Below are 10,087 nucleotides of genomic sequence, written 5' to 3'. Positions count from 1 at the left end.
CATCCACCACTGGGGCAGGGTGCGAAGACACTATTCCCATGCCTTTCTATAGCACTCACTGTGGGCTAGGCCTTGGGTTGGAAAGCTTTTCATTCTTAAGTGACTCAATCTCCACCAGCCCATTTCTGAGCTATCTTCACTCTCATTCTAGAGGTGGAGAGACAGATCCAGAGAGGCAAGTGATTTGCCCAAAGCAATAAGCAGTGGGGTCAATATTTGGCCAGAGAGTGGGGGTGGGGGTCGGGGTTGGGTAACATCCAGTGGTGCTCAGGGCTTACTCCTGGCTCGGCACTCAGGGATCGCTCCTTGCCAGGCTCAGGGTGCCTTGAGATCAAATCAAGTCATTCCCATGCAAGACAAGCGCCCCCTACCCACTACACCATTGTTCTAGCCCTGCGGTCAATATTTAAATGCATAAGGTCTGTTTCGGAGGCCCAGCTCTTAGCTCTTAGCCGACAACCACCCTAGGGGTCCAGGAACCTGGGATATGGTGAAACCTGAGCACTAAGGTGACATTTAAAACAGAGATATTATCTATCTGGGCCCTCACCCACTCTGTCCCAGGTCTTTGGGAAAAGTCGGGGTGTCATGACAGACAAGCCTTTCAACACCAGTTCCTCTCCTCCAGGGACCATTCCCAGCAGACTCCAAACCGTGACCCCTGGACTCCTATGTCTGCCTCTTCCTGGAACAATAACTTGTCACTAGGAAGGGCCTCTGCATTTGACATGAAGGACTGCAAAATCCATCATCGGGAGAACCCCTGACGCCTTGCCTCCAAGGACTTCCATCGCTACAACGATTTGCATTGTAAACTCCCACGTGGAAACGATCTCCAGGATTTCCCACCAGACCTGGCTGGCTGGCTGGCTGGCTGGCTGGCTGGCTGGCTGGCTGGCAGCTCACGTGCCTAGACTGACTGGGACACAAGGCTGCCTCCCCTTTTAAACAAACACATTAAGTTAATAATAACACCGACTGCGCTTGACAGCCATGGTCTACTAATTAATTCCCGTTTGTTCCTTCCATTAGCAAGGGCAGTGGCACTGGCCCAATTTTCAAATGCAGTCATGCTCCAAACTGGTTTCTCTTAAGGTGGCACCAAAATGCCATGGGAGAGTTCAGCTGAGAGCCTCCCCAGTCAGCCTCACCCACAGAACTGGTGGCCCCACTACCCTTCCCGCCGCCAAGCTCCTGGAGAGCCGTGTAGGGTGTAGAGGAGCCTGGACCCCCTTCCTGCTCACTCTGGGTGTGGAGTAGCCCGACTCCCTGACCATGTGTCTCAGGTTGCTCCTCCCTCCCCACCTGGCAATGCTACTTGCATGTGGACTAGGTGGATCCATTCATCCGTCTAGCCACCCCTGAGAGGCTGGATTACGATGCTCATCACAGATGAGCAGTTGTGTCACAGAGAAGTTAGATGGCATGCCCCAGGTCACCCTGCCCAGAAACGGAAAGTCCTGTCTGCAACGGGACCCTTTGCCCAGGGAGAGCTGGTTAAGACATCTGTGGCAGGTGATGCAGCAGACACCTTCCAGGTGAATAGCAGCCTCATGTGCAGCCTGGGCTCTGCCCACAAAGCTGGCCCCCTCTCCCCACACCTTTGGAGAAAGGCTCTCAAGACCCCAACTGTTGGCAGGCTCTGGGGGAAGCAGAACGGAGCTCTCTGGGGACCTGCTCTTCCTCGGCTACCTTTCTTCTTTCCACCCAATCAAGTTTATCTGCAGAAAGCTGCTGCCTTGGCCAGACCCTCCAGAGCCAAGCTGAACCCCCAACGTCTCAGCTATTCTCAACTTGTAGCAGCCTAAGGTTAGCCAAGGTCACTGGCCATGTTGTTTGCTCCTTTGTCTTGACTTCATTTTATTGTCTCTGTGTTACATTTATGGAGCATTTTTCTGGGTGCTGGATGTTCCCCTGGGGCCATTAACATTGTAGACCATGGCATGGTTGTTGCAGTGACCCTACATGACAGGAACAGTTGACCCAGGAACCACACCAAGATTCCAGGCCTAAGCATGCCCTGGAATGCCCCACCTCCCACAGTCAAAAATGTATCTCTGACAAAAATGTAACTTACAACTCCCTCCAAATCTTTATGAAATTCACCTGCTGTGAATGGAAAGCCAAACCAAGAACAGTCCTGCAAGCATAGATTTGGTTTGCTGTGTTGTTAGACGCCGCATTGCTACAATACAGTAAGCTAGAGAAAAGCACACACTAATGAGACTATTGTAAGGAAAACACAAATACAGGGCCAGACTGCCCTTATAGACCTCCTAGTAAGTTTGTGGCATTTACATGAAAATTCACACTGAGTTGGAGTCACATGATTCAAACCCGTGTGGATCCAGGCCCAACAGTATTATCATCCAGGTGCTGGTTTAACAGCCATGGAAACGGAGGCTGAAAGCACTCGGGAGCCTGGCAGAGGGGCACAGCTGGCATGCAGCATAACAGCAATCTGCCTTCAGACTCCAACTGCTGTAGGGAGCTTTCCCCAGATCCACAGCTTCCCATCCACCGGCCACAAAGGGTGCTGGACTGGTCAGCCCCACAGTCACATCTTCATCCAGTGATAGCCTGCGGGGCTGGGGACAGCCGGGTGTCAACTTTCCAAGAAGCCTCAGGAGCCCCGACACAAGAACCATTACTCTCACTGCATCTGGGCAGACGTATTAGCTGACTCTGAGTGCTGAGGGCCCTAGGCTTGTGGGGTTGTTCTAAAAGAAAAATAGAAATGGCTCCCAGGTCAGACTGGACCTGACTAACCACGTCCCTCCTAAGCTCCCCAGTATAACCGCTGAGACCTAATGAGTAATAAACCAAATTGAGCTGTTTGTCACCTTCCACCTCCATATTGTCCTAGGGCCTCCATAACTATAGCAACAAACTTCGACAAACCTCACTTCCGGTTCCCCTTCTCCCCATGAAGCCAAAGGAGAATGGTGGCCAAACAGACCCTTCTTTAAAAAGTAGAGACCCCAAACCAGGAGTGTGACTTGAGTGGCAGAGCACAGGCCCCAGGATGCCTCCTCGGCACTGCGTGGCCCCTGAGCTCCGCCAGGTGGAAACCCTGACCTCCAAGTGCAGAAGCAACAAAAAGGTGGAGACCCCAAGTCACGGCAGAAGGGAGACGGGGTTTGCAGAAGGGAATAGCAAGAACTGCCATCCAGATTGTTATTAGCCGAGAGGCCATGGGAAACGATCCTGGCATGCCTCCCCCGAGTCCAAGAAAGGGGGAAAAAAATTAGTTTCCAGGTCTCTTAGAGCAGGTGGCACTTTGTGAAAGGAAGGCAGTGGCCTGGTTGGAAAGAGCCCCGAGCTCTGGAGCACCCAGTTTAGCCATTATCTGTGGGCCTGCTGCCTCCCCCCCCCTCCGAGCTTTAACTGCCCTGCCCGAGATAACACAGCGGCTACTCTGGACACAGCTGGCCGCCTGTGGGCCCCACCTTTCCTCCATGCTGGGATCCAAACAGCAGATAACAAAGATACCGTTTGCCTAGAGCTTAGGGTTAACCCCGTGCTAACCCGGCCATGCTGACCCCCCGGTGAGGGTCAGCTGGCACAGCCCTCTCCGCCGCTGCCTCAGATAGACCCACGCAGCAGAGGGCTGGCCAGCTCACCTGCCGCGGGGCTGACTCACCGTGTCACTGTGAGCTGAGCCCGTGAGAGGGTCTCGTGGGCCAGACCTGCGCCTTAGAACTTAGATGGCTATGAGGATGGGCAAGTTTCCAGGTGGTACTTAGGGCCTCGCCCACCCTCTTCACCTTCCACTCCTCCCTCCACCCTCCCCTGCTCCTTCCTCACAACCTCTAGCTCACTGCCCAGGTCACTGAGATGCACCCAGGCTAGTTCCTGGCTTTCCTCCCCCTATACCCATTTCTGATGAATTGCTTCTGTGGGGAACCCGAGACCTGGAGGGACCCCAGAGAGCAAACTCTGCCTTTTACATATGAAGCAACTACAAGCCAGAAAGACTAAGTAGCTAATCCAGTGTCACCATTCTGCAAAGAGCAGAACCAGACTGGTTTCGAGGAACTCATGAATTGTTTGGCTAGAGATTAATTGGATGAGAAGTCCCTCAGCCTACTGTTCATGGGTGATGTCCAAACAGTTGGGTTCCCTTCGCCTCATGAATCACCTGTTAACAAAGAGATCTACTGCTCTAGCTCCAGACTCCAGGGAACTTCAGGAACTACTCCAGGCTCCAAAAGAACTTCTCCCCATGCGGTTTCCATCCCTAAGTTCAGAAAAGATGCCTATGAGGGTCTAGGGCCAGAGCAGTAGTACAGCAGGTAAGCCTTCCCTATGGCCAACCTGGTTTAAGCCCTGGCACCGCATATAGTCCTACAAGCCTGCTAGGAGCAATTCCTGAGCATAGAGCCAGGAGTAAGGTCCGAGGAGCATGAGGTGTGGTCCAAAACCTGAAAAGCAAAGTAAAGGAAAGAAAACAGAAGAAATGAAAAGATACCAATGAGTCTGAGAAGGAATGAGGAGCAAGTAATAGTTTCATTAAAAAATAACTCAGGAGGGCCGGAGCGATAGCACAGCGGGTAGGGCATTTGCCTTGCACGCGGCCGACCCGGGTTCGATCCCCGGCATCCCATATGGTCCCCCAAGCACCGCCAGGAGTAATTCCTGAGTGCAAAGCCAGGAGTAACCCCTGAGCATCGCTCGGTGTGACCCAAAAAAGAGCAAAAAAAAAAAAAAAAACCCAGGAAAAAGATAAATAAATAACCCGGGGGCCCAGAAGAGAAGTTAGCAGGTAGGGTGCATGCCTACCACATGCCCCACCTGACTCAACCCCCCAGTGCCACATGTCCTCTAAGTTCTGCCTGGAGTCCCTTGGCCCCAGTGAGTCTGTCCCAACAGACGTCCAGCACTTTAGAGCCCAAGAAGCACTGCATCCTGGCCAGATTATCCGAGTATCGCCAGCTGTAGACCCAGGAACCACCAAGAATCACTTGGGGGACCCTAAGTAAACAAACAATTCTTCGGCAAAGAAAGTTAGACATGATTCTGGCTAGCCAAACCCACCTGGAGGACACCTTCTCTTCCTTCCCTCATGGGCCCCTTGGCAAGGAAAGCCTAGCTCAGCGGCCAGATAAGCTCCATCAAATTTCTTCATCCCTCTGGACCTCAGTTTCCTCATCTCTTAAATAGAAATATCTCCCCATCCTGTCTTCCGGTAAACCCGACCCTGGAAAATGTATGTAAGAGTGTGCTGTGAGTATTCTACAAACACAAGCAATGGTTTAGGACTAACAGAATATTCCACTGGCATTTGAGAAAGGCCTTTTGTAGGAGAGGGCTGGGGATTTAGGTAACTCATCCTACCAGTCTGGTCATCCTACCAGCCCAGTCAATGGAGCCAGTTTCCCTTTTAGTTATCCAAGCTTCTCTGTGTGGTACCTGAGTTCTTCCATCAGTTCTTCCTTTACTCTACCTCCCTCCCACCAGCTCCCCTACACTCCCAAACAGTTGTCAGCTTGCCCTGACTGTAGAGAATAGCGTCCTGATTATCCTCAATAAAAGCTTTCTTTCTGCCTTCTCCAACTTCCACCTCCCTGGAGGGGCCTGCAGCTGGGCACCCTGGGGAGCTGTATGCACCCCCGCCTTTCCCTGTCATGATGCCAGAGAGTGAACCAGTCACCTACTGACCCAGGTCCTACAGGTCAACTATCAATCCAAACGGGTATGCAGGCTGGAGATGGGCTGGGACTAGCTGGGCGGACAGCAGCTCTATGACCCCTCCCAGCCTCTACCTCCACCCTCAGTCAGAGGCAGGCATGGAGACTCAGTCTTTTCTAAGCCTTTGCTCCAAGCTGGGCAAGGGACCCACATTAGCACCACTTCCCATATCCCACAGAGGGTCTTATTATCTTTCCCAAATGAGAAGAAGAAGGTTCCAAGAGGCTAAAAAGTTTATCCACAATCACACCACACAGAAAGGATGAACGGGAGCATCAGTCCAGGCTTCTCATCTCTTGCATGGCTATGGGGTGGAATGGCAACTCCAAAATCACTTCCTGAGTCTCTGTAGAGCATGTTTCACTTGTATCACTTGTCCTGTTGCTCATTGATTTGCTCGAGCGGGCGCCAGTAACATCTCCGTTTGTCCCTGTCGTGTGCTAGTGTAGCCCAATGGCGTCTGCTCACTCCAGGAACACGAAGAGCCTCACACCATTCATTCAGGGTCTTGACAAAGAAGTCTGACCATCTTGTAGGTGGGTGGCCACACGTTCTTTTGGTGTCCCGTGGAATCCAGTCGGTAACAGCTCTAGTCCAGCGGTCATCTCCAAATCACATTATGTGTCCGGCCCATCTGATTTTCGACACCTTGGCAAACGAGACAGCGTCCCTGATTCTCCATCATCAATGGAGGTAGAAACTCCAAATTCCTCCTCTCACTTGAGTGAAACATGATATTCCAAGCATAGCTCTTTCAATTCCTCTTTGGGAGACCCAAATATCATTCTTATCCTTTTTTCCTAGGGCCCAGGTCTCTGAGGTGTATGTTAGTGAAGAAAGAACAGTGGAGTCAAAGAGATGTGCCTGGAGCCAGAGGTTCTTTGTTCTCTTAACCACTCTTCCTCCTGGGAAGCTCAGGTGCCAGGTCATTTGTCTTGTTGAGTTCTCGACCTAGGTACACATAACTGCTGCATTTGGAGATGTTCGTTCAGTTGAGAGCAAATCGAATGTCAGGAACTAGTCCATTTCTCATGAACATTGTCTTCGTGAGATTTAGCTGCAGTTTGACTTTTCCACACTCACGGTCAAAGTCAGCCAGCATTCGTGCCACTTGGCTAATGTTTGGTGTTATTAGAACGATATCATCAGCAAAACGGAGGTGGTGTAGTTGTCGACCATTTATCTTCACTCCCATTCCTTTCCATTCCAGTTGTTGCATGACGTTCTCAGGGGTGGCACTGAAGAGTTTTGGTGAAATGGTATCACCCTGTCGAGTCCCTCTCTTTATGTTAATGATCACTTCCTTGTAGATTGGTGAGATCCTGGTGGTGAATCCGTAATATAGCTCACAGAGGATCCTGATATACTGAGTTTGTTTGGCTAGGGCTTTGATGACTGCTTTAGTCTCAACAGAATCAAAGGCCTTCTTTAAATCAATGAACATTAGACAGAGCAGCATCTTGAACTCTCACGAAACCTCAATGAGCTTGGACACCTTGTGGATATGGTCAATTGTGCTGAATCCTTTTCAGAACCCAGCTTGCTTACATGGTTGTCCTTAGTCTAGTGTTCTGCCAATCCTATTCAGGATGATTCAAGTGAATAACTTGTAGATGACAGACAACAGGCAGATTGGGCGATAGTTGCTGATGTCATGAGTGTCTCCCTTCTTGTTCAACAGGATGGTCCTGCTGGTTTTCCACTGGAATGGAACCTTGCATTCAAACAGGTAGCATGTGAAGAGCCGAGCCAGTGTATTGACAAGTACTGGCAGCAGATTCTTCAGGTGTTCGGGTCTGACCTTGTCTGGACCAGGTACTCTATGCTTCTTTACCGACAAGAGGGTGTGTCAGATTTCAGAAGGGAGAACGCTGGGAGCAACATATCCATCCTGTATTACTTGGTATGTGGGCAGGTGGATGTGGCTATCGAAGAGATCTGAGTAGAAGTCATGGATAACCTTTTCCATTGCCCTTCTGGAAGATGTGAGATCCATCAGGAAGTCGGAGGGCAGTCATCTTGGTCTTATAGTTGGCAAAGGACAGGCGGGTGTTGTGAATACTTCTTCCGGCTTCTGCTGCATCCGCCAACACTGCTGCTCTTCTCTCTTTGAGGTCTTCCTTTATCGTTTCTCTGCACAGCTTTGTGAGCTCAGGCGTTAGCTTGTGATTGCTTGAGGCTCATGCCAAACTAGGTTCGCAAGTGAGCTCGAGAGTTTCCAAAGACAGGTGACTTTTTGTGGCTTTCTCTCTCTTGGCGTTCCTCATACAATCATGGTGTGCTGAACCAGTCAATTGTATTCCTCATTGATGTTGTAATAACAGCATCTTCCCATATTGCCACAATAGTGCCAAAGGGCTTCCAGTTGATAGTCGTTCTCGGTGTTTTCTTCTTAAACTTTGCAGCCCTTTCTCCCCACTCCGTGAATTTCACACAAAGGAGATGGTGGTCTGATCCTGTTTGGAATTTTAGGACAACAGCGACATCGGGTCAGGCAAAACCATCAAAAATAAATTGATGTGGTCAATTTCATTGTGGAACGGTCCAACGGGAGACTCCCATGTCCAACATTTAGATTCAACCTTCTGGAACTTCGAGTTACCATGAATGGTCTTGGTCGACATGATGAACTCAGACAGTCTCTCATTCTGTTCATTCCATTCTAGGCCGTGAATGTGGAGTTCTTCAGGCAAGAACTCCCAATGTGGAGTTCTTCAGGCAACTTTCTCGGTCCTATCTTGGCATTAAAATCACTGACAATGATCTTATAGAACTTCTTCTTTATAGAACTTCTCCAGCTCCATGTAGACCTTCTCAATTTCTTCTTTGTCGTAGTTGGATGTTGGTGCGTAGACAACAAAGATAGAAACTGCCGGCAGTGGGGCTGGAGTGATAGCACAGCGGGTAGGGCGTTTGCCTCGCACGCGGCCGACCCGGGTTCAAATCCCAGCATCCCATATGGTCCCCTGAGCACCGCCAGGTGTGATTCCTGAGTGCAGAGACAGGAGTGACCCCTGTGCATTGCTAGGTGTGACCCAAAAAGCAAAAAAAAAACAAAAAAACAAAAAAAAAACTGCCGGCAGTGAGCCACACCTATTCAAACATAAGCGTCTGATTCGGGTTGTTAGGCATTTGAACGAAGCAATGCTCATGGCCATGTTAGTGTTGCTGAGGATACCAACACCACGGATGCCTCTACTGTCACACGTTCCAAAGAACAGTTCTTCTCCAATGTCAAAAATGGTGTAATGTGATTGATGCCTTCTTGTCTTGGTCAATCCAATGACATCGTACCTGATCTTCTGTGCTTGCACCATCAGGTCCTCGATGGATGCTTCCGATGCCAGTGTACATGCATTAAAAGTGCAGACAGTCAGTAGAGCATGTTTACTCTTAGAAAATGTATGTAAGAGTATGCAAAGTGGTGAATGAAAAGAAAGGGAAGACATGAAGTTCAAGGGAAGTCTGGATTTTTTACTATTTTTTACAATGTGTCAGTTTTAACAATCCCTTGTTCCTCAAATGAGCAACTGGTGGGCATAAAAATACATTGTTATACCCACCGGTATATGTACACCTACTATGTACATCTACTCTGTACACCTACTAAATACAAATTTAATCTACCAGCAACCTATACAGTTGCTATTATTTTTTCTTTTTGCAGGGACCTCCATAGGGGTTCTCCAGGGCATAGGACTACTCACAGTCATACTCCCAGTCCATCAGAGCTCCAGGGCCACACCCCAGTGATTCTAGGGGCCACTGGCTATATCTGACAATGCTGGGAAGTGAAATATTTTTTATTAAACTTAGAGCCTCAGCATGCAAGGCATGCCCACCAACCCTTTGAGCTATCTCCCTGGCCCCTACATTGGTACTATTATGTCTGTTTTATAGATGGGCAACAGTAACTTGTTCCAAGTTACTGAAGTGGTTAGAAACTCTGAGCCCCAGGAGTATGATACCGAAGCAGACCATGACAATCAATAGTCCTAGCTCTGACACTTCCTGGACCAAGGGACAGAACATGAGCCAGAGGTACCTACTGTGAACCAGAGCCAGAGAGTACCAGCACTCAGTAGGCAGGATGGGGAAGGGGAAAGGAAGAGAGGGAAGGAAAGGAAAGAAGGGAGAGTGTGAGGGAGGAAGGAATGGATGAAGAGGGGTAAGTGGATGACTTGTTGGAAGTTCTTCGGGGTGGACCTCAACTTCTTGGGAGTGGGCACTGAGCTGGCCATCAGCAACGTCTCTGGTTCATTCTCAAAGCTCCCCAAGGACAGCAAGATAGGGATAGTGGGCAGACGCATGTGAAGGAGTCAACCCCTCCCTCAGCCTGGAACCCAACTTGATCTTCTCCAAAGCTGCTGAACACCAGGACACCCACCAACTTTCC

The sequence above is a fragment of the Sorex araneus genome, chromosome 3 (genome assembly GCF_027595985.1).
Source record: "Sorex araneus isolate mSorAra2 chromosome 3, mSorAra2.pri, whole genome shotgun sequence".
In the NCBI taxonomy this organism is placed as follows: domain Eukaryota; kingdom Metazoa; phylum Chordata; class Mammalia; order Eulipotyphla; family Soricidae; genus Sorex; species Sorex araneus.
Note: the sequence above shows the minus strand (reverse complement) of the source record.